A 24,397-nucleotide genomic window follows, 5' to 3' on the forward strand; every position below is an offset into this window, starting at 1 on the left:
CTGTGCCAGCATCGCTGCGAGGAGCAGGCAGCAGAGGGCAGTGGAGAAATCCCATCTGGCAGAGTTTGCGAGTGTAATTCATTCCAGCAGGAGACATCCAAGAGACTTTATCAAGTGCAATTGTCCCACTGCGCCTTTCACCTGCACACACTTGCAAGACAGTCTGGAGTCACTACAGAGTCTCCCTTTACAGTCAGAACTGAAAGGAGCATTATAAAGGTGAATTAACATTTAAAAAGAATGTAAAAAACCCAGAACTGTTCTAATGATGATTAATGGGAAGCTATAAGGGAGGCCATGACCTCCTAGTGTCATTAAATGGATTGGCAGGTTTCTGAGCATTAATTATAAATAGCCACAGGAGTTTGAGTGCTTAGCAGAATGATGATAAATCCATGACACAGGCAGAGGGACAAGGAGTCAGGAGCACAGGGGAACACGTGCCTGCATGTGCACGCAACACAGCTCAGCATGCAAGGAAACACAGGTTTGCACCTGTGTTACAGGCAGGAGAGAGACAGAAAGCAAAGAAAGAAGTGGAAATGAGTCCATCTGAGCGTGCTTCTGTGTTTGGGTGGATACAGGGATGGAGAGAGAGAGAGAAATGGGTAAATGATAAATTAGGCTTTGCCAGTCAATCACATTTTCTAAATGTTTTATATCCCAAAAGCTATAAAAGCAATATTCCTTTCTGGCCTTATTGAAGCCATTTCTGTAAGGCAATCACATCTGTTTCCTCAGGGATTTAAGCTGAACTGTGCCTTAGCTTTTTCCCCCCTTCCCTCCTTTTATTTTTCCCCTCCCCTTTATATTTACTCTCCAGCCTGCTACCAAAGAAGGGTCAGAGCATGCATACAAATAGGAAGGAGGAGTGAAAAAACAAACCACCCTGAAACAGTGGCCAGCACTGATGAACAGACTACAAGCAGCTGCAAACTTCTCTAATTCTCCGTCCCACTAACAAATCATCAGGGACTGCCTGGATCTTGGGTCAGTCAGCTCTTAGGGTTAACGTTTCCTTTGCTTTAACGTGCATTATTCCACAATTGCATCGGTATTCTGGAGATCCTGCATCCCAGGGGACTGGTGTGCATCACCTGGGATGTGCTGAGCCACCCAGGCTCGCCCAGGGTTTGCATCATCACGCCGACGGCATCGCCACGCTGCTCTTGCAAAAGCCCTTGGAGGGATGTTCACCAACAAACCCCCAAACCTCTCTCCAAACACCACAGGGACTGGAGCAGCAGCTACTCAGGAGCATTTGCTCCATGGAGCAGGAGGTGAGCTTTTGCAGGGGTGTGAAAACAACAGTCCATTGGGAAGAGAGTTATCAGCAGATTGTCAGAGCCCTGGCATGGCCGGTCTGAATAAACACAGGGGATGAATGGAGTGAGGACCTGGGGCTCATTAATGAGCTCTCCCAGTGAACTGCAGCGACTGCAGAGGGTGAAGGCTTGTCTCGCTGCCATGGAAGAGAACAAAAGGCTCTGGGTGAGATGCCAGCTGGGCAGCCCTGTGCCTGGGCACCCAGAAACACCTCCCTTCATCTCTCAAGAGGGAGCCCTGGGGCTCCCAAACCCGGTATAGGTCTCTGCAGCAGCAGCCGCATCCCACCACCCAGCCTGGGACAGCAGCCCCCGTATCCAGCCACGGGGCATTTCCACTGGGATCCCCGTTTCCTCTGGCACTTCTGCAAACTGCTGTTTCAGCTTCCTTCTACCCACTCTCTGGGGAAGCAAAACACGAGCCAAAATCGCCTCCACTGAAATTAAAAATATTCCTGTTTCCATTTAGCTGTAAGTATCATTACCTTGCTGGGTTCATCTAGGGGAAGCATTATTTCAACTGATTGGAAAACGGTGGCAAAGGAACAGGTTTCTCCATACAATTTTCTTCATATCCTATTAGTTGCAATACAATTACAGTGAATACATCAATTCTTACTCCCAGCAGCTCCTGGAAAGAGCCACCTATTAAAAGCTGGCTTATTAATGGAATTGTACATCCAGGATTAATCGGGCAGCCTTGGCCATTTCCATTTCTCACTCCACAAGTGCTTTTGTTTTCTTAATAGGCTGAAGTAACTTGAGAATGACACAACTTAGAGCATCCCCCATTTGCTGTGCATATCGCCAGCAGATTTAATATCCCTCTCCTTTCCAGCATTGCTCTGGGATAACACCTGGCACACGCTGCCAGGGAAATCCACGCAGCAGGGTGCAGAGAGGAGGGGTGAGAAGGGCCTTTCTGCCTTTGGCAGAGCTGGAGAGGGGAGACCCTGTAATTGAGCTGAAGTTTTAAACCCCAGAGGAATTTGCAATACCAAAACCAACTTCTGAAGGGAGCAGGCTGGATGAGAGCCAGGCTACCCACACAATATAATCTCCCAAACGCTTCAAAAGCCTCTGGCCACCCTGAAGAGCATCACCCCCCTACCCCTTCTCCAGCCCACCCCTGGAAGCCCCATCATATCACAACCATGGGACGAGAGCATCATGTCTGCAGTTTGAAGCTGGGACTGCAGTCTCCCAGCACAGATATTCCTGTGGCAGCCAAGTCAATGCATGTTGAAGCATGGTAATATAGTATGACTTTTCCCTTTAATGGAATTTTTCTAGCCCACTAGGAAAAAAAAGACTCCATTAGCCATACTACAAAGGCTCCTACTTATTAGTATTTTAGAACAGCGGCAAAAACATTTCTTGAATCTAATTATTGCTGACAAATATGAAAATTGAAATCAAAGTTAAATTTTCAGCTACAGTGCCTCATACAGCAGCAGCTCGCATGCTCCCAACTATTGCATCAACACATTCATTCTGCTGAGAAGGCTGTGGAGATTGCCCCCCCCACACCCCCTCCAGCCCACCCCTCCATCTTCAGAGACATTAACTCTGACATATTCATCTCAACAACTGGGGCTGTGTAACTAACTCCATGTTTACCACTCACACGCAGCCAACGGATCAGAGCAAGGCTCAGCAGGGGCTGGGGGAGGAGGAAATACAGCTTTTTTGGGGGGGGTTAATTTTATTTTTCGCCTAACTTTGCTCTCTCCAACCTCTTCCATCCTGCTCTCAAAAAAAAGCAGTCGCTGGGTGGTTTTAAATTCCTGGAGACAGAGGATCTGGAAGGGAGGGGAGAGTGGAGACAGGGGGGAAAGAAAAAAGCCTCGTCAACATATTTCCTTCCTCCTACCTCCCCCCCAACATACTGTAAAAATCAATCCCCTTTGTCATTTTGCTCTGCTTGTGTGAATGTTTAATGGCTGTCGAGGGAGATAATGATTGCTGCTAGGAAATTCATTTCAGATTTGCTATTTATAAAGTACTTGGTGCTCAGGTGGGAAATTAACATAAGGAAGGGGGAAAGGGACCCAACCTGGGGAGGGAAGGGAGGGGGGAACAGGAAAAAAAAAGCAGCAGAAGGGATGAGATGCCAACATCCCAATGAGGATCTGCAACTGTTCCCATCTCTCCCAGGACCACACAGAGCAGGAAGAGGCACACTGGGTGCTCCTGAGCCCAGACCCAGGGTTAGGAGCCAAGCGACTGGTGGCTTTTGTAACCAGAGATGCTCTTTGCACACCATCAGCCACAAAACCCAACGCTGGATGGTTTGCAGGCCAGCTTCCCTCTCCAGCCTCCCACCCTGGATCTTCTCCCCTCCTTGGATTCCCCCCTTGCAGACAATGACCTGTTGCCAACACACGTTTTGATTTCTGAATCCCCAGGGGAATCCCCATCTGGGATCCAAGCGGATCCCATGCAGCCAGCAGTACCCATGCTGCCATTGAGTTGCTAATTCCTCGTCTCAGAAGTTGCTTTTCACTTTCTGATTTTTCAATAATAGGCTTGGTATGAATCCCTTAAGCTTCTGAAATAAGCTGAAAACCGCTTTTCCAGCCATTTACATAAACACAAGTGGATCAGAAGGAATAATCATAGTTTATGCATTATTTGGGGGCTTTGGAGCCAGCTGCTAATGTGATGTCAGGTTTTTGAAGCCCAAAACGTACAACGGGAAGCGCTGACATGCAGAAAAGCAGCATAAAAGGTAAACAATAAATAACACAAATTTTTAAATGTTGCCTTCAATGACAAGGCAGCTTTGGCTTCACTGCTACCCCGGCCTCTAATGGATCCCTTGTTCCAGAAAAGGCTTCATTAAGAGAGATGTCACTCACACTAAATCCAAATTCACCTCTTGCCAACCAACCCTCCCTGGTCTCCTCCTCCTCCTCCTCAGCCCGCTATCAAAAACCCTGGTGCTGGCTTTGGGGACTGACTCTGCACACACAACAGCAACAAAAAACCCACATTAAAGTAATTAAGTCTAACACAGGCACCTTCTCATCTATAAATACCATCTGCCCCACAGAAAGGGAATAAAAGCTAGAAAACCACCAAACCAACCCAGGAACTCAGTGTATTCACCAGATAACTCCTACAACACGGGGAGGGGGGAGCCCACTTAAACAGTGAGATAGTATTACAGTATTAATGAACCTTGCTTCGCTTCAAGTGCTTCCACACTTCCAACAAGGAGGGTCACATTTGGCTTTCAAACCAGTTCTTTACATCAAGAATGCCCTTTCTGGCAAAATCAAAACATTTGCAGAGGATCTGTTTTGAAGACATAACAATGAAAAATGTAGCAAGGCTCAAGTCTGCAGGCTTTTTCTGACACCACTGGAATGCAGCCCTTGGGTTGCTTTTTTCTTTTTTTTTAATTTATTTGAAATCACTTCACAACTTGGTACACAAAGCTCCGAATCAGAACAAAAATGCTTCCAAAAAAAGAATCAATCCCTATTTTTCCCAGAATTTACTTTCACTGGGAATTTGTGAATGTTGTGTTTTATTCCCTTTTAGAACTAATAAATTTAAATAAACTCTCTGCTTCTAATATTACACAATTTCCCGTGGCACTTCCTACTTCTTAGCAGTTGAAGATCCTGGTTTGGAACCTCCCACCGTGAGTCACAGGAAGATCCAAACCAGCCATGTGGGCTGAGTATCACACACTCCTTTCCAAGGTAAAACAGGGTTTCCCCGTGCCCAGCGATGTACAGTTACACAGTGGGCAACAAGACCCCATTTCCAAAGCAAATCCAGACTAGCCAGGCCAGACACAGGATGGGAAAGACAGCTGGTATCCTTATGAAGTGTGTGACCAACTGAGGAAGAGGAAGAATCATGCACAAGGAGCCTGATGTCAACTCAGGACCCGTGTCCTCCATGCTCACAGCATCTTTTTCTGCTCCTTCCCGCTCCCAGAGACTAAGCACTATGACATGACACATGTCAAATAGCTCACTGGATGGATAGAGGTGTCCTCACACAAAATGCTGAGCACCCTTGCACCCCACCCCCCACACCGATGCTGGGGTCCACCCACCTCCAGAAGGTCCTTGGTGCTGCACTGTGACTTTTTAGCCTGGCAGCAGCTACATCCCCCTGTCCCCATCCCAGTGGGAAGGCGGAGGATGCTGTGCCAAGCTTCCATCACTGCCTCCCTGCTGCTTTGAAGGGAATAATCCAGCCTTCAGGAATTTATGCACATTGGGTCCACAGGATCCTGGCTTTCCTGCACAGCTGCTACAAAGCAGTTCAGAGCTGCAGCTCATCAGCTGCATGAAAGCCCTGCTCAGGGCAAGGGGGGGCCTTTTTCAGCTCCCCCTGATTAGTAAGCAAAGCATGTGGGAGGTGGATAAGTTAGAGGAAGGGAAGAGGGGAGCAAGGGGGTGGGGAAGGATGCCAAGAACCAAATATTGTCTTTAGTAGGAACAGTCAATGGGACAAGGAGGTCAAAGGGTCAATTAATTTACAACAGCTTCCAGCACTGGACATATTAACTGTAAGCATGTCAAAAATCCATGATATCCTTCTTGGCAGGAGATAAGAGAGCCCAGTGAAGGCAGCACCTCTGATTTATTAATAACCAAGAGCAAGGTGCATGCTTGGGGAAGGAGAAGGGAAGTGGCTAGCCCCCTGGGGCTAGCAGCCACAGCCCCAAACACGGAGCACAGGGCACACGATGCCTGGAAGATGCACTGGCATCTGCAAAAGGACTCCAGGCCCCCAGGATTAGGGTGACAAAGAGCTCATTCTTTACAACTTTTATGCATTTATTTATTTATTTTTGCCTTTAAAAGCCAATAGAGGCATGGAAAGACCCATGCACGGAGGTGCAAGATGCTGGCTGAAGATGGGAGACAGCAGTATGGCTGGGACTTCCACGACAGAATCCCAAAGCCTGGCACCTTAATCATTTTAGCCCCTGTTTGAAACCAAGAGCTCAATTCTTAAGTCCCAGTCACAGGTCCAAGGCAGTTGCAAACCTTTCCATGAACACCTGAAACAGATCACATTCGAGTATGTCTAACAGGAGGTTTGCCACTACGATTTTGCCAACTCCTGAAGTTTGGCAAGGAAAGATGGATGCACAAGTGGGTTTTTTCCCCTCTTCCCCCTAGCCAGAAAGATATTTTCTGGTGCTTCACAGGCTGCAGAAGGAAGGCTTGGAGCCCACCTCCACCGTCTGCCTGCGAGTTGCCTGGGAAGCAGGCTGGTGAGCTACCCCCCCTCCACCTCCACCCCAGTTTATCACAGACAACAGCAAGCCCTGCTTTCTAACTTGACCCAGATCTGTCAACTGATCAATTTTTTCCCCATAGGAAAAAAATAAAATGGGGGGGAAGGGGAGGTGGAAATCACAAATATGGATATTTTTAAGCAAAAACAGCAAGAAAAATACATGCAGCAGACACTTCCAATATCGAATGCACTCATCTTACACACAAGTCAGGGCTGGCACAAGGAGACAACAAGAAAAACCAATAAGCCAAGCTACCCATGATGGTCAAAATGCCTCCATGGAAAAAATACTTTTTGCTAAGCAACAGGACATCCCCAAACTGGTCACAGCTTCCAGAGCTCCCAGAACAACCAAAACCTATCTAGACAGGTCTGTTTTGAGCTGGCTGGAACAGTCCCTGTGATGCTTTAGAGATCTAATTATAACAAAGGAGGTGTCTTTCCCATGTTCACAGTTGCCACCTGATCTTCTCTTATCCAACTCACATTCACCTCCCTCTTGGCTGTTCAGCAAGTTCTATCCCAAAAACAGGGTTGGACCACCAGTCCTGTACCTCCTTGGCCACGCAGGTCTTCTCCATTGCCTCCTCATTTACCCCACTGTAGATAAAATACAGGCACAAAGATGATGGCCACAGTAAAGAACAGAAAGCAACTGCATGTCCCAAAACGTGTGCCAGTGTCTATGGCACCTCACACATCTCCACTGCACAACTAGGACTCCTAAAGCTGTTGTAGATATAGCTTGAACCAACTCCAGCACGTGTTCCCCACCACATCACACCACCTTGTTACAAACAGCATCTCTTTTGATAAAGATATCTCTGTATACACCACATAGAGTAACTACAACTTTACTCGTCGCTGTATTCAGCCAGTCAACCACTGTGTGATGGGATGAGCAGAGGGATGCTCCCAGGGAAGCATGAAAAACCCCAACATGCAACGCTGTGCAGAGCCACACACTGCACAAGCTCCCAAGCACCAACCCAGCATCTCAAGGTGCCATCCCACAGTGCCATCCCACGCTTTTGTGCCATGCTGCCTTCTTTCAAAAGCATCTTTCCAGTGGCAGAGGTCTGCTTGGGTTCCTATTTACTCTGCCAAGGCTTAAAAACATGCCAATTAATCCCACACAGTGGCCTCCTTTCCAGAGGTGCTGGATACCTGCACTCAGCCACGGTTAACATCAACAAGGATGACAGATGTTCAGCCACACTCCAAATCAGGCCATTGAGTAACCGGAGCGCATTCCCCTCCTTTTATGTACTACATATAAACTGGGTTATCTAATCATGTAGGTATTGATTATTACTGTTATTACCTATTAAATAGCTATTTTCTGCTGTTGGGGTGAATATCACATTTTATTGACCTGCACAGTAACTATTAAGCACCACGAAGCCACGTCTAATATTTTCCCCAGGGAACAATAAATCCGGGTATTCAGAGAAAGATGTCGATACACATAATTCTTCTTGAACGCATTCATTAGCACAATTACCTTCTTGCACGAACCGCCAGAAGGTTTCCCCTCCCACCTCCACTGAGAGAAAGTCCTCCCAGATCACAGAACCACAGAATCATAGGGGTTGGAAAGGACCTCCAGAGCCCATCGGGTCCAACCCCCCTGCCAAAGCAGCTCCCTAGGACAGGGCACACAGGTCGGCGTCCAGACGGGGCTGGAATATCTCCAGAGAAGGAGACTCCACACCCCCTGGGCAGCCTGTCCCAGGGCTCCCTCACCCTCACTGGGGAAAAGTTCTTCCATATGTTGGTGTGGAACTTCCTGTGCTCCAACTTGCAGCCGTTGCCCCTTGTCCTGTCCACACAGACACTGAAAAGGGGCTGCCCATTTCCCCTGCATCCCATACTTCAGATATTTATAAACATTAATAAGGTCCCCCCTCAATCTTCTCTTCTCTCTAGGCTGAACAGCCCCAGCTCACTCAGCCTTTCCTCACAGGGGAGATGCTCCAGACCCTTAATCCCCTTTGCAGCCTCCTCTGGACTCTCTCCAAGAGAGATCCCTGTCTCTTTTATCCCAGGGAGCCCAGAACTGGACACAACACTCCAGGAGGGGTCTGACCAGGGCAGAGCAGAGGGGAAGGATCCCCTCCTGTGACCTGCTGGCCACACTCCTCTTGATGCACCCCACCCAAACCCAGGCAGTGATCCCAAGGGGAAGCAGCTCCTCCCCAGAGATGTGTCTCCAGGCCAGACCCAGCCTTTTGGCTGCACATGAGCACAGCCCACGTTTCAGTGTGGGAGCGATCTGCAACCCAGCCACATCGGCGGAGCAAATAACTCTTTTCAATGAGGAGCACTCCGTGTATGATGTTGACATATGCTATTATTTTACACACCTATTTCAGCTTCTGTGCTTATTAGAATAAGGTCTTTATGCTAATTTGTAAATCAAATTCCCATAATTCTTGGCTTACTGATGCTAAAGGCCCAGCTAAATCTTCTATGACCTTTTAGCCTGGTTAATCCTTTTACGCGTGGTTGAGTGAAGAGTTCCCTTCTCTCTTCCACTCCCACGTGCTGGGGGGACCTTTTTGCACAAGCCTTCCTCTTCCTCAAGAAATTTGGGTCGGTGTGAGTCAGGGACACCAGGCACATGAGAGACTAGCTCTCTCCTTCAAAACATGGAAAGAGGGAAGATAGAACACTGCTACTGGGTCCTGAAATATGCTCTAGATACTCGTTAGTGCTATATTTAAAAACCACACAGAGAAAAAGTCCAGCAAACACAATGAGAGCTGTGTTGCCAAAGTCATTTCCTGGTGCCCGAGGCTATCCCAACTCTCTTTAGCATCAATCTCCACAGCTCCCTTCAAGCCATGGCTCGGACCTTTGGCTGGCTCTGCCCTTGGTACATGATGCAACAGACACCTGCATCCCATTCCCATAGAGATGCAGCATCCCAGCAAGTGCCCCAGCTTTGCTCCCTGGCTCCAACACACAGTAGCCAGCAGCTCCCTTGGGAACAGCAGCAATGGCATGCATGAAGTCACACTGGATGTTTCAGGGCTCAGAGGGCTCCTTCCTAACTCCTGGTTTTGGGGGCAGGTTTCTAAAAGACAGTGAATCTGCAAAAACTGGAGGACCTATGAAGGTTTGTACAAACGCAGATGGTCAAGCACTTACGAGTTATCCCACTTCATGCTCCACTTTACTCTCAAGCATACTCACAAACCACTTTTCTTATTGTTTGTTTGGCTGTAAATAGGTAAATGACCTGGAGTATAGATAAACTGCTGCAGAGGGCAGCACAGATCTCTTGAGTTATTCGTAGTAGATTTGTGGAAAACACGGTTTTCCAGCGTGATGATAATTTTTGCATTTTTCAAACACAAGCCAGCTCCACTTCTGTGTGCCAAGTGGGAGAGAAAAGTTAGAAATCTGAAAAAATACTGCAAATACCCAAGAAGCTCATGAAGTAGCAGCACCATAGTGTCAATACTTGGCAATGCACACATGTACATACACTTTTATGTTACCTTTGGGGCTGAATGACCACAAATTTCTCAAACTCTCCCCTTAGGAAGTTTTTGCTGGGGGAAAAAAATACTTTTTGCTGGGTTTCGGTTTGTTGTTTTTGGTTTTTTTTTAATAACTCAAATACAATTATGCAAGAAAACCTCCCCAGGGAACTCCTTCCTGTCTAATAAACCAGCATACCCAACATCCCCCAGCCCAAAAAATGGCCCCAACTTTTCACTGCCAAAGGCTGCTCAGTGCAATGCTGTGCCCTGGGTCCCCCTCAGACCACAGTGCGATGTGGCTCCCTGCTTTCCCCCACCCTGGCAGTGACTCAAGGACTTCTGGCACCCAAATTAAGACTCCTACAAGGCAGAGGACTCAGAGGATTTTTGCTTAGGGATGCAGCACATTCCTCCCCACCACTCTGCTGCCAAGGAGAATAAATGAAATTAAAAAAAAAAAGAAGAAAGGAAAAAACCCCGACTACTTCATGTGTAAGCATTGATGGGAGCAGAGAGAGGAAGCATGAGAGATGAACAGAGACTGGAAATAAGACTGCAAGGAAGCCAAGTCAGGAGCAAAAGGCAAGCATTTTTTAAAGAAGAGCACAAATAGTGGGCAGAAGAAACGAGGAAGGGAAAGGCAGCTTCACCCCCACCCTGGGGAGCCCCAGCCCTCCACCACCCAACCTGCACTTCCCTGCAGATGCAGCAACCAAGGGGGCTGGGGCTCCTGTCCCCAGGAAACCCCTCTAGGAACAGGGAGCCAGGGGTGCAGGGATGCCAGCATCCCGCGCAGCCTGAGAGGGAAGCAGCAGCACTGGGAGAAGCAGAGCGCTTGAGGAGGAAGCCGAAGAGGAGAAATGCCTTGGCGTGTGATGTGCATGCTAAGCAGCCCGTGCCGGTCGATATGGCAGGGGTGGCTCTCCGCAAGAGCGGGCCCAGCCTGCCCAGGAGAGAGAAGTTCGAGCAGAGATGGCCCCTGGCCCTCTTTCCCCCGGCTCTGCCAGCGCACACCAGCCCCCAGGCACGGTGGGGCAGCCCCCTGCCCCATTCAGGCCGGGGTTTCACACCCCACCGGAGTCCCGCTGCAGAACGCCTGGGCTGATGGGGGTGGACGCGAACGCGCACACACAAGCAGGGCTGATTTGGGCATGCGGGTAGCCAAAACCTGTCCCCAGCCCTCGGGGGGCACCGGGGCAGCGCAGAGGCAGCTGCCTCCAGCTGCTGGCTGCTCTCCCTTCGTAGAAGGAGGGTGCATCCATCCCCCGCAAAGCCCCGCCTCCCCGGCCGGTGCCCCGGGTACCATCCGCTGGCGGGGGCCGGTTGTATCCCGGGCGCGGTGCAATGCAGCCCCCGGGGCGCGTCTCCCCCCCGCAGGCGGCCCGGTGCAAGATACGGCCCGGTGCAAGATACGGCCCGGTCCTCTCCTCCCACGAAGGAAACCCCGTTCCCACAGCCCCTCCAGATGGCTGCGAGGAGACTAACGCAAACTGACATCCTCGGCGCTCCCGGCCAGATGGGGCTGGCTCCTGCCTCCTCCTTTCCCCCCCCTTTTCTCCCCTTGCTTTTTGCTCTTTTTTCCTTCTTTCTTTTTTTCTCTCTTGACAAAGCCCCCCCTGCAACCCCCCCGCCCCGAAGCACCATCCCCCGGGATGAGGAGGAAGCTCTGCTCGCTCGGGACAGGCTGAACAGAGACTTTCCAACTCCCCCCCCGCCTCCACCCGGGGGAAGGGAGGGGGCTGGCAGCAGGCAGGAGCCGGAGCCGCGCCGAGTTTTTGGGACGACCTTGCAGGCGGGTCCGGCAATGCAAAGGGGGCGGAGGGAGCAACACAGAGGGGCTCCGGACATCCCTTCCCCCGCCCCCATCCCCCATCCCCCCGGCCCGTTGGATGCATCACATCCGCGTGAACTTAAGTTGAGTAAGCGGAACCGGTTCGGCACCAGCTCCCCCCACCAAAACACAGACCCCGGGGAGGGGGGGTGAGCTGCGCCACGGGAGAAGTTCCCTCACAGCCCGGTGCGCCGCGGCAGGGAGCACGAATTGGGAGATGCCGCCGTGCCATACCTGCATCTGCACCTCCCGCAACTTAGCAGCGGGCTGGGGACCCTCTCCCAGCTCTGTTCCCCCCCGCCGGCTCTAGGGGGAGGAGGTATACTCTTCGCTCCCCCTCTTCCCCCCCCCCCTCCCCTCTCCGCGACCGCCACCCCGGAGGGTGCTGCCGCGGAGCTGCGTACCCCCCCAGGACGCCTCGGCTGCATCCCCCGCAGCATCCCCGCCCGGCCCCTACCTTGGGAGAGGAGGAGAGCGGCCATCCCGGCGAAGATCACCCAAGAGACGGGGTGGTGCATTTTCGCCTGGGCCATGTTTCACCGCGGGCTGCGTATCTCTCCCCTCCTTCCCCACTCACTGCCTGGCGGGGAGAGGTTTAAAATCCAGCGTTTCCCGGAGCAAAGCGCAGCAAAGGGAAAAAGGGGGGGGGGGGGAAGGGGAGGGGGGGGAAAGGAAGGAGAGGAAAAAAAAAAATATAAAAAAAAATTACACCGCAGGGTGAGGGAAGGGGAAAAAACCCCAAAAATTAAAAAAAAAAAAAGGGAGGGGGAAGGGGGGGGGTCGGAAGGGGTGGCAAGGTGTGAGGGACAGGCGCTGCCGTGCCCGCCGCTCCGGCCCCGCACACGCCGCCCGGCTGCAACACGCCGCCGGCCGCGCGCGCAGCCCTCCCCCGCGCCGCACTCATTGGCTGCGGCCACCCCCCCCCCTCACCCAGCATCCGCACCCCCCCCAACCTCGCCCCGGCATCCGCACCGGGGGGCTCCCCCCGTCGCCCCCAGCCCAGCTGTTCCCTGCTGGGGGGGGGGGATGGAGTGACCTCCAGTCTCCCCCCGCCCACCACCCCCCTCCCCGGAGCGATGCAGAGGTGCCGTGACTCACTTTCACCACCTGCGTGTTGATGGGAGGAAGACACCCTCACCCCCCAAAACGAAGGGTTGCACCCACAGCACCTGCTTCTGCTCTCCGGGGGCGGGGGGTGGAGTGGGGGGGGAGGTGGTTGGTGGCCGGGGTGGGGGGGGGGGAACAGCCCCAGCGCAGTCTGAACGAGACTGTTCCTCCTACAGGGCTAATCCGATATGGAAATTGCTCTAAAAGCAAATCTGAGAGAGGGAGTAACGCTTCCCTTTGTAGCATGAATCGACTTTTATTCCAGATCAAGCTTCCCCCCCCCTCCCTCCCGCCTCCCCACCCTCATCAGCTCCCTCACACCGAAACCATCTACCGCTCGGAGCAGCATCTGAGCTGCCTGCAGCCTGCTTCGGCTCAGAGCCTTCAAACTCCTTAAACTCCACACCGATTTCTGGTGCTTATTTCACAACAGCTGGAATCAGGCACACCAACTCCAAGTCAAGACACCTAAACCCACCACTTTTGATCTGTACAGGGCCGTGCCACCAACATGCCTACATGTGCAAGGGCCTGGAGACCTTATTATTTCCTTTTCAGCCTTTGTCCAATATGGAGACTATCAGAGGCACTGAACCCTGAGACTCCTGTTTGACACAAGTCTAACAAATAACACCTTGTTAAACATTCATTTTTTTTCACTGGTGGTGAGGATGTCTCATTTTGTTGCTCAAAGTGACTTGCAGCCCCTTGAAACAACATTATAGGCAGGAAAGAAATGACAAAGAGGAAAAGAAGAGAGAGATCTTGGAATTGTGTATTTATTCCTCCTCAGAGGCTTCAAAAAATCTGAGCTGTTCACTTTGCAATTCAGAAGAAGATTTGGCTGCAAACTCTTGGAAAATCCAGCTGTGCTTCTCTCCCTCCTCTCTATCGCTGCCACCCAGAGAGATTCTCTGAGTCAGATCTGGGCCAGCCGTTCTACTGAAGAAAGGTGACAAACCACAGGCACAAAGCCCTCATGGGCAGGTTTGACAATAATGATCTGCATGTCAAAAAGCTGGCAGCCAGGGAGGGATCTGCAGCTCTGGTTGGATGTTCCCAACAGCTCCATTTGGTGTCTGCACCTCCCTGCCACCAGCCAGCCAAAGGGTCAGGTTGTCTCTAATCCATCCCTGGTTTTTCCACTGCTGTCACCCATCAATTTTCAGGGGGATGTCACCAAAACTGCTGCTGGTGTAAGGCTGCAGCTGGATCCAGGGAGCTCCTCAGCTCTCCTGCCTTTTCCTCTGCCAAGTTTTGGTTCAAACCATGGACCAGAGCTCTCCATCAGGGTACCACCAGCCTGCCAGTGCCAGCACAACCAACCAGCTCTGTAGGAAGTAGGAATGGAAGCTTTAACAGCAACGGGACTGCTTATGACCCAGTCATAAGCATACACAGGGTTCAGCAGAGTATTTCTTGGGAAGCAAATACAAGCTCTGGAGCATTTAATACCCCATCCTGCTTGTGATGTTGGGGCTTGAGCTGTTCCTCCAACCTGCCATTGTCCACCTGATACATTATGGACCAGGAGAGCTTTGGTAAGGAGTAAGAAGCCCTACAATCATCACACCATCTCACCCTCTCTGCTTCTTCCCCACTATCCCATCAACACAAGTTGCCAACATTAACACAAGATACAATTTTTACCACTTTTCCAATTGGGACACTGGCTGCCCAGCCAGCTACCATCCTTAGAGGAGCTGGAAGCGGTCGATTAGGTTAGTTTGGTTTATTACCTACCCATTATGCTTTAAAAAAAAAAAAACAACCCACAACTTCCCTGTCTATTTGCCTAAGCAGAGAGTGCAGTTTATAAGACGACCCCTATGCAGTAGTTGCTCTTCCTACAGATTTGCTCTATGCATTATTAATTCACCCGGCGCTTGTTCCGAGCACGTATATTTACCCGATGCACCAGAACAGCTCTTAAGGAGCCTTTGGCTTGTGGCTTTGTGGAACATCAACTTTTCATGTTGAACAGCAGGTGATGTTCAACAGAATGCCTTGCAATAAATGCCTAATATCCATTACACTCATACATATCTATGTGCTGGGCTGATATGAACATACAGATAGCAGGGCTGCACTCCCGAGATAGCAGGAAGGTGGTGTGGGGGAAAAAGAAGTTATTCACTGGAAATCACACTTATATATGGTGTTAAATAGGGATGCTGTATCTCCAAACCTATCGAGCTGCAGAAAGGGCCCTTTGGGAGGAAATTTCCGCAAAGTTTTAGATGAGATTTCCACCTCCCCCCAACCCCCAGATCTGAACAGGAGACCAACACGCAACACCTTTGCTAAAAGTCAGGGAGGGTGGGGGGAGAGGAGGTGGAAAAAAAGTGATGTGCTGCATTGAAACGAGACCTCTAAGCAGCTCTAAAAGGAGCGTTGTGACCTTGCTGAACAGCACTGCATAATTTTTAATAGACCTTTTTTTGCTGGAACTGACACACTCCCAGGCGTGAGTTTATTCTGCTAGCATTTTTCCAGAGGGAAATGCCATGTTTCATTGGATTTTTTTTCATCATCCCTACATATACATACCTATAATTACTATATGCATTACAATAGCATTCATAAGCCTTTGATAAGATCCTGGTTCCATTATGTTAGACTCTGTATGTACACCCGTTTAAAAAAAAAACAGTCCCTCCCTTGAGCTCTTCAAGTCAAAATAGAGAAAGCAGAGGAAGGTGTTGAGACAAGAGCAAATTACTTCTCATTTTACGGTTAGAAAAATAAGACTTGGAAAGGCTAAGGCACTGCATGAGGTCAGGAAGGGAATTTTAAGCCGTGTCAAGAAGTGAACAAAAATCTCCTAAACCATAAAGTAAGGGTTACAGGACTTTGCTGCTTCCTCTCCTGGTGTTTCCCCATCCTGGGTTGCTTCTGTGCAAGGGGACAGTTAAGGGAACACTTCTACTGACTATACCAAAATACTAAAGATGATTTCTGTGCAAAATGCCATTTTTTTGAGTGAGGGCTAGGAACTGAGGCAGGGAAGGGGGTGTGGGTGGGGATTTGTAAAGCTTAATTCAACCCGTACCCCAACCCACGCCTGCGTTTCGGCACTCCCGTGCCCTTGCACACACACAGGACACACAGAGCCAGACAGACGAGCGCCCACAGGCAGCTGCTACGTGCCTGGATGCTGGGCTTTGCTCCTTTAATTACACCTCCTACGGGTGAGAAAGATAAGCCCAAATGGAGTGACTGCATGAAGGGAGGAAGCCTATAAGTTATTCATAAGTTCAGGCTCGAGCTCTTCTCTTGCTTTCACTCCATGACACCTTCAAAACATATTATTCATCTATTTTTTCCTCCTCTGGGAAAAGAGATGGTAATTGTAGTAAATATATCACTGCCAAGTCATCCTTGCAGCCTCCTAGCCTGCACGGGGCTAGCTAGGAGTCTGAGGCAGTGTCAGCTACCAATGTGCTTCGGGATGCCCAGGCTCCACAAAGGACATCCTCACGCTGCTGCAAGGACCACGCTGCTGGCAAGCAAACCTGCTGGGGCAAAACCTCCATCTAGCCCTTCACCAAGACGTTTACCACCTCCAACACTTTCAAATGGCTAAAAATCAAACTCTACAGCTCACATCACCTCTACACTGTTTTGGATGAAAGCCACACACACACACACCCCCCACACACCCACACCCCTCTCCAATCCCCATGGAGCAAATACGAAGAGCTCCAGGGCAAAATGAGCAGAAGACTTTGCTACATCCTCACCCAGCCTGGCAGAGCTCATCTGGGACTGCTGATTCCTTTGTGCTGCTGCACCTTATTTTCATCCCAACCTGATGGCATTTGGGCTAATTTTGGGCTCTATTTCTAGGAGGAAAAAAAACAAGGCAAGCCCAAATGGCCAGCAGCCCTGCCTGCAGAGACCCTTTGGAAACAAGAGCCACAGCGCAGAGATTTTGTTTGCCCTCTCAAGGCTGTTCCAGACAGAATAAAGCACCTAATGCAACTGCCAACTGAAGCAGCTCTCCTTGAGCTCGAGAGGTTAGTTTTTCTGAATGCAGCAACACGGATCCTCATCTCAGCCCCACAGCGCAGAGGATTTGTTGTACTCTGGTGCAAAAATAACCCTGAAAGCAACATCTTTGGTCACGCCAGGGAGGGGTGGGCTAAGACATCAGTGTGGAGAAGAGAGACAGGGCATGGATTTTATTTGTCCTCGATTCCCAGGGAGGTCATTTACTGCAGTGCCCCTGGCACTTACCCAGCCCTTTCTAGCACATTTGATTCTTGTGAGTTTTCTTAATCTCATCTCCTTCATTGGTTATTGCTCCTTCAGTGCTGAGCTCAGCAAGATCGCTTCTGTTTAGAAAAAGATTAGCACTGAGTACATTAAACACGGTAATGCCATGTACTAAAGGGCAGTGGGTCACCACCCCAGTTCCAAACGTCCTGTAGCACCTTCCCAAAACCAGGTGCCTCTTGCTGGGCCAGCTTTTAGCTCAAGTCTACAACACCTAACACACACCAGCCTCTGCCAAGCAGCAGCTCCAGAGCAACACCCTCTGAAGGGACTCTTCAGAGATTAAAAATCCCAGCAATCAGCAGCTCCAGTGCCACAGTGCACCCTGTTTCCCATTACACTTGTACCGATGGCAAATTAAGTGCCAAGGGACAACACGACCTTCACAGCAGAAGAACAAAGAAAGGGTTGATGGAGAAGGGGCTGGTTCTGCCAGGCAAAATGCCTGCTTGAGTACAATGTGCTCAGAGAGCCCCAAATTCCCTGAACTCCTCCCCCAAGCTGCAAGCTCAGAAGCAGTGGTGACCGGCGTCCCAGCAGCAAACCGTGTCCATGCTTCAGAGCTCGAGACCCACCCGTCTGCATTACCCAGAGCACAAAACTTCCCCAGCTTCAAGCATGTTGAAACACAGAAGTGAATCAACACAGTTTAACCTGACAAGGTGACAAGAGCCACTAGAGAGATGCTGATCAGCCACACTCTGCTTGGTCCCGCTATCCCCTTAATTTATTCTTTCCCCCCGAAACAAACCAGGTTTTTCCATATTCTGAAGATTTTACAGGGGCAATTTCAAACATCCCACTGGAGCACGTGCTGCCATTAGTTCTTGTCCCAACCGGACTCTTATCGCAGCTCACCACCTCCGTTCCCTGCTTTCCAGTTGATTAGATGTCTATTTACCTATGGATTACAAGGAGGCAACAAGTCCACCAGGGGAAGAGGCATTGTTGCATGGGCAAAGACTCTGCAAACAGATGGCTCGAGAAGATAGAGGATGTTTACTACCTTGTGCGTGCTCCTGGGCTTGAGGGTGACACAGCCCTGGCATGTCCCTATATCTTTCTCTTCATTTTTCCCCCAATCAAGCTCTCTACCACTCTCTCTGGGACTTGCAGAGCAAAGACAAAGACTCAACCAGCTGCCTGGGTCTGCCCTAGAAGACACTGCAAGACACCTGCCATCAGAGCTCTCAGGTTTTTACATCTCCAGCCATAGGATATTCGTTGTTGGAGGCAAAACCATTTGAACAGCTCCTCTCCAACCCCTCTGAAGCTAGTGGTCAGGGACAGGTTCAGCAGCAACTCAGAGCTTGACTCACAGGTAACAGAAGAGCCTGCAGTCACCTTGACATCCCAGGTGATCTCACCACGACCTAGGAACACATGGAAAATCACCAGACCCTGCTTATTGATCAATATTCTCAATTCTAGAAGGGCCATCCAGAGGCGATGCCTTCGCTGCAGCCCCCAAACACACCCAGCGCCTCTTTTGCTTTCGAGAGCTGGTGAGACACCTCCGAATCCAGCCCAGCTTCCAGGTACCAGTTGATCCTTGGCAGGCCTCAAACACGAGCACTTTTGTGCTCCAGACAAAGACTGAGAAGAAAAAGACCCATGCACACTCCAAGTGATGAAAGTGCCATTTGAGACCCTGCATCCTGTCTAGGCAAATCTTTTCCCCATCTAATCCACGTCTCCCACTCTCTGACTGCCAAAAAAACCCTCACCCCAGGTAAGCCAAGCCCAGGAGGAATGAGATTTATTTGCCCCAAATAACCTGCATTTGCAATTTTAGCTTCTGCTGCTCGTCCTGCTCCTCCAAACTAATTGCATTCCCTGCATGCTCCTTCTTCTCCCCCACACCCCAATCTTTAAAGGCTTGTGGTGTTATACAGTAGGCTCAAAGCACGTTCCAGATTAGTCCTGTAACCTGCCCAGCAGAGTCAGAAAATTGAATGGAGTAAAGAAAGGTTAGGAAAAGAGGGGGGAAAAAAAAAAGAAAGAAGAATAAAAGAAAAAGCCAGCTCTTTGTCAAGAGCATGGCAGTACAAGGAAGTAATTTTTCTCTCCCCATTTCAGTTGGACGTTGCTGTTTACGTCCGCGCTAGATGCCGCATCCTTTCTCCTCCATCCTGCAGCTGTAGCATCGGCAAATTGGAGAGGGGAGGCACGGAGGGGGGGGGATGATGGGAGGGGGGGGAAGGCAATAGCAACTGAAATTGGATCCTATTGAATTTTCAATAGGACACCAAAATATCTACATATTTCAGCGCGCGCGGGTACAGATATCCAAGTCAACGCAGGAGCCTGGGAGTAGTCGGTTCCGAATAATTACAGTGGGGGGAAATCATTGGGATAATTAGCAGTTGCTACCAGAACATTCAGGGAAATGAAATGCCGACTGCTGTTTATTAAACAGCACTTTATTTTCAGTTTAGGGTGTTTGGGATGAAATTAGGTGGCAAACACACGGCATCACTGAATGACTGGAAAAGCCTGGGATCGTTAAGGTGGTTCAAGCCGCCTTGCTCATTCCCCCTCTGTTTCTTCCCCTCTTTCTGCCCTTCTTCACTATTTCCTTCCTCCTTCCCTCCATTTTCAACTGCAGCAGCCCCAGGAAGGGGCTCTCACACAGTTGCAATGCCACAGAAAGGAGAAGAAAGATGGTTTCTGCCCTCAGATCTCGGCACTACAGCAGCGCTGCGGGGTGCCGGCACTGGACCAGAGCAGCTGGCTGGGCTTACAGACACCGAGGTGGAATGGGATTTGGAAAGCCAGCAACTCAAGGCTCAGCCTCTATCAGCTGCAACTTTGAAAATCTTTGAAGTTCTGGGTTGTTTTGGTTGAGGTTTTTTTTCCCCACCAATATCCTTGTAAAGATAATGCACAGCCCACCCACACCCCTGTGCCTCCAACACTGGCATCCACTTAGCTTTGGTCTTTCTTCCACAAGACCAAAGGCCACGTAGAAAAGGCTGTGCAGCACAGGAGAAATCCACAGCATGACCAACAGGTCTGAGCTTTGCAACAGCAAAGTGTCCGCTACGAAAAGCAGCAGGAAGAGCACACAACCCTTGCATGAAAAACAGATTCTGGAAAGTTCTATTGAGAGAGAAATATTAATTTCTCAGGCTAATATATATTATTTGGCATGGTTCTCAGCTTTGCAAAATAGGACAAGGAAAAAAATTCCCCAAAAAATCCCATAAGCCTTCGAAATACACAGCCTTCAGCCTGCTGGAGGCTGTTCCCAGCATCCCCATGTCCAAGTCAGGGGGATTTGGATCCTGGCAGAGCATAAAGCAAAAAGGGGTCACTATGCCACTGAAGGGGAAGGGAGATGGGAGCATAAATCTGCATCATAGAATGGCATGGGTTCGAAGAGACCCCAAGGATCATACAGTTCCAACCCCCCTGCCACAGGCAGGGACATCAACCTCCAGGCCTGGATCAACAAGGTTGTCCAGGGCCCCATCCAACCTGGCCTTGAACACCCCTAGGGATGGGGCACCCACCCCCTCTCCGAGCAGCCTGTTCCAGCACCTCACCACTCTCTCTGTAAAAAAACCTTCCCCCTAATATCTCAGCTCCCTCAGCTTCTCCTCGTAGGGAAGCTGCTCCAGCCCTCTGATCATCTTCATGGCTCCTCTGAACCCTCTCCAACAGCCCCACATCTTTCTTGCATTGGGTGCCCCAGCTCTGGACACAGGACTCGAGCTAGGGCCTCCCGAGGGCAGAGCAGAGAGGGACAATCCCCTCCCTGTCCCTGCTGCCACCCTTCTGCTGATGGAGCCCAGGAAACCATCGCCCTTCCCAGCTGCAAGAGCACACTGCATCCTTTGCCTGCTCTTCCCCACCCTGCCCCCAGCCACTGTAGCAATGTAACCAGACGTGAATCAACCAAGGAAGGAGAGATGAAGTTCTAAGGAGATGGAAGTGGCAATGTGTATATGCACACGATTTAGATATCTCAAGAGATTTCACACTGTATTTCATGTAATTCACATTTCTAAGCTTCTCCCTTCGCAATGCAAGAGGCAAGCATAAATGAGACAGGTCAAAAGCCTCATAAGCTTGAACTAACTCCAGGTTTTTGCAAAATCATTTTCCAAAGCTTCCAGTTCTGGATTAAGCAGGGCTACCTAACACAGATCAGATAAAACCACGCTCCCAAAAACCCACCATATGGGCAACTTAGTGCCTCACAGACACAGAATAAACCACCTTCAATGCTTTGAAAGAGAGATTTCTGTCCTTTAGACACATCTTGCAATCAGGAAAACACCAAAACAAAATCCATAAGAGTCTATGGTACCTCAGAGATGTCTTCTCCCCGGGTGATGCAGCAGTCCAGCGTCGTCAGTAGAGTTGACAAAGCTGCAAGTCAGCCTGGCCCTGCCTGCAACGAGAAGAAGATGCTCATTCAGGCAAGGTGCAGAGAATTCAACTGTTTCTTGCTGGTTTAGTTACTGGTGGAGGAGCAAATAAAACCATTTTTAACATTTTTTCACACTGCCCTCAAGCATCGAGCATCCTCAGACCACACTGGGATCTGTGCACAAAGACGCAGGAGAAGTGCCTGACTGCACAGATGAACAGAGCAGGGAATCCATGTGAACCCTGTGAAAACAGGGGCAGAAGCTCATAAAACTATGGGGGAAAGTACAGACTCCCTATTAAACACAGAGCTAAAGAAATCCCATGGCTTATTGACACCTCTACCACATCATTCTGTGCTAACTTGGCTTATGCCTATGAAAGCTGCAGTTCAGCAGCTTCTATCTCTTTGCACCACCTATCCTCTGCAGTGAAGCCAACTTCTAGCACTGAAAAAAAAAAACCCAACACAACCCCACCACCAAAAACTAAAAAAAACAAACCCCAAACAACCACAATGAAGCAAGCATCCAACACAATAAAAATAAATTAAACCCCCTAGAGGGCACTGAGAAGAGTTGTGGCTTCTTTTACTGCCTTTTCCAAGGTGCTGTTTAAACACAGACAGAGGAAGGTGCATAAATACATCAAGTGCAGCCCTCTGGCCAACAGAAGCGTTGGCAGAGCACAAAGAGCAACGGGAGCCAGGGTAATTATACCTCTGTCTCCCTGCAGCCAGCACGGCCGCAGCCCACTGCCTGGGTCATGCTCTGCAACAGCTCACCCACCCCCACGCAGTGGGGTTTGTGGTGCTGCCCCAGCCCACGTTGGAGTGGGAGGGATGTGAAATTACCGGGCAGTGTGTTAGCTAATTCCCTTCTCAAATCATCCCCTGGTTTGCAAGAGGTGTCAGAATTGAGCTACCTTGGTCCTCACGCCTCCAGTGTGAGGGTTTTCTAACCCCCATGGGCACTTTTCTTCCTTACACCAGGTGCTGAAAAACACCTGTATCTCCCCCACAACAGCCCCCAGGAGTTTTACATCTAATCAAGAAACAGCCAGTATTTCTACCTGGGGCTGGTCTTTACCTTCTCTTGCTGCCCAAGGTAGGTGGGAATACAGAGGAGAGGGCTGGTACAGCACATCCTGGCACCCTCCCTGCTGTCTAAGGGGAAAGCTAGCCTGAGTAGCATGCTGACACAGAACACAGGCAGCACACAGGCAAGGGGAAGGCAGATTCCTTCCCTGAACACTGGCTTTCCTGGCATTTCTCCCCCAAAATGCACAGCCAAGCCCCTGTGCTCTGCAGGGGTTCTCCAGGAGAAAGCACAGCCTTGGACACGTTGCAAAACCAGCAGGGGAAGGATGGATGGGGAGCAGAGAGACTTTGTCTCTTATTGCATCTCACACATCCACCTTCTCCTGCCTTTCTCTCCTCACCCTAGACCATCCCCTAGCCACAAAGCTGATCTCAAGCCCAAGTCCCTGTTACCTCCCAGGCCAGCAGCTCATGCACAGGCACTAGCAGGGTCAAAAGCACCTCTTCAGCTATACCTTGACCTCAAGTGGTAGAGCAGATGAATGAATCACCACTTCAAAATGCTGTGCTGCATGCAACCAATACCACCAGGTGGGCTTGAAGCTTCAAAAGCAGCCTGCCACGAGGAGGGGGATTAACCCCTAAAAGCCCTCTCCCATTTTGCAAGAACTTGGTCTCCAGAGAGCAAATAGGAGAGGTCAGCTCACCCACTGGCAAAGTTCCTGATTACAGCCCATAACATCAAACATGAAGTTACTTATCCTTCCAGACAGCACCCATTCCTCTCAAAGGGCTGTATGTCTGCCCAAACCTCCCCTCTGCCTGCCTTTTATCCCAGGAGGAGGTGGCCCACCAGCACTCACAACCCTGGCAGGCTATTCATCAGCCCCAGGCAGGGCAAAACCCAAAACACCATTGGTGTCTCCAGGCAATAAGTTCTCCTCACCTGGACTGTCCTGAGCCACCTGGGGACTCATCCCATCCACAACGTGGGGCAAAATGTGCTCCTGTTATCCTTTAAAAGCTAGGTAAGAGCAAGGGATTTGCAGGATGGAAAGGGACAAAATACTCTGGGGGGACATCACCACCAGGAGATTCCCACTTGGGAGATCCATGGCATGCCAGTGACATCGCTGGCACTGCCATGGCATTGGAGCATCAAGGGGGAAAATAACCCACTGCTCCCCCAAAACACCCGTAACTGCAGCCTCCCACCTTTCCCAATTCCATCTAACACTCACTGCAATAAATATTGGGAAAAGTGAAAGTCTCTCTGGAGACTTCAAATCTCAGGCACAGGTGTTCAGGCTGTGCTAACTGGGGGACACATTAACTCAAAGAAATGCAATTTCAAATCCATTACACTTTCTTAAAACCAAAGCTTTTTTTTTCCTTTCTTCTCCCTCTCCCCATGCTTAGCAGGACGATTTCTGCTGCAGAGGAGCATGACACAGACCTTGCCCTCTCCCATCCCCAGAATACTGCTGGCTCATTAAATCTCCCCTCAGTTTTGCAGAGCCCTTTTAATTTATTTTTTTTTCTAATATTCAGATTAGAAGGGAAGTTGGACAAAATGGGGAGGGAAAAAGAGCTACGTGGACAAATCGTGTGATTGAAAAAAACCAGCTCAGCTGAAGGACTCTGAGGAACTCTCTGGTCCAGAGGGAAAACGAAG

Source organism: Gallinula chloropus, assembly GCF_964237585.1.
Source record: "Gallinula chloropus genome assembly, chromosome: 24".
NCBI classification, from domain to species: domain Eukaryota; kingdom Metazoa; phylum Chordata; class Aves; order Gruiformes; family Rallidae; genus Gallinula; species Gallinula chloropus.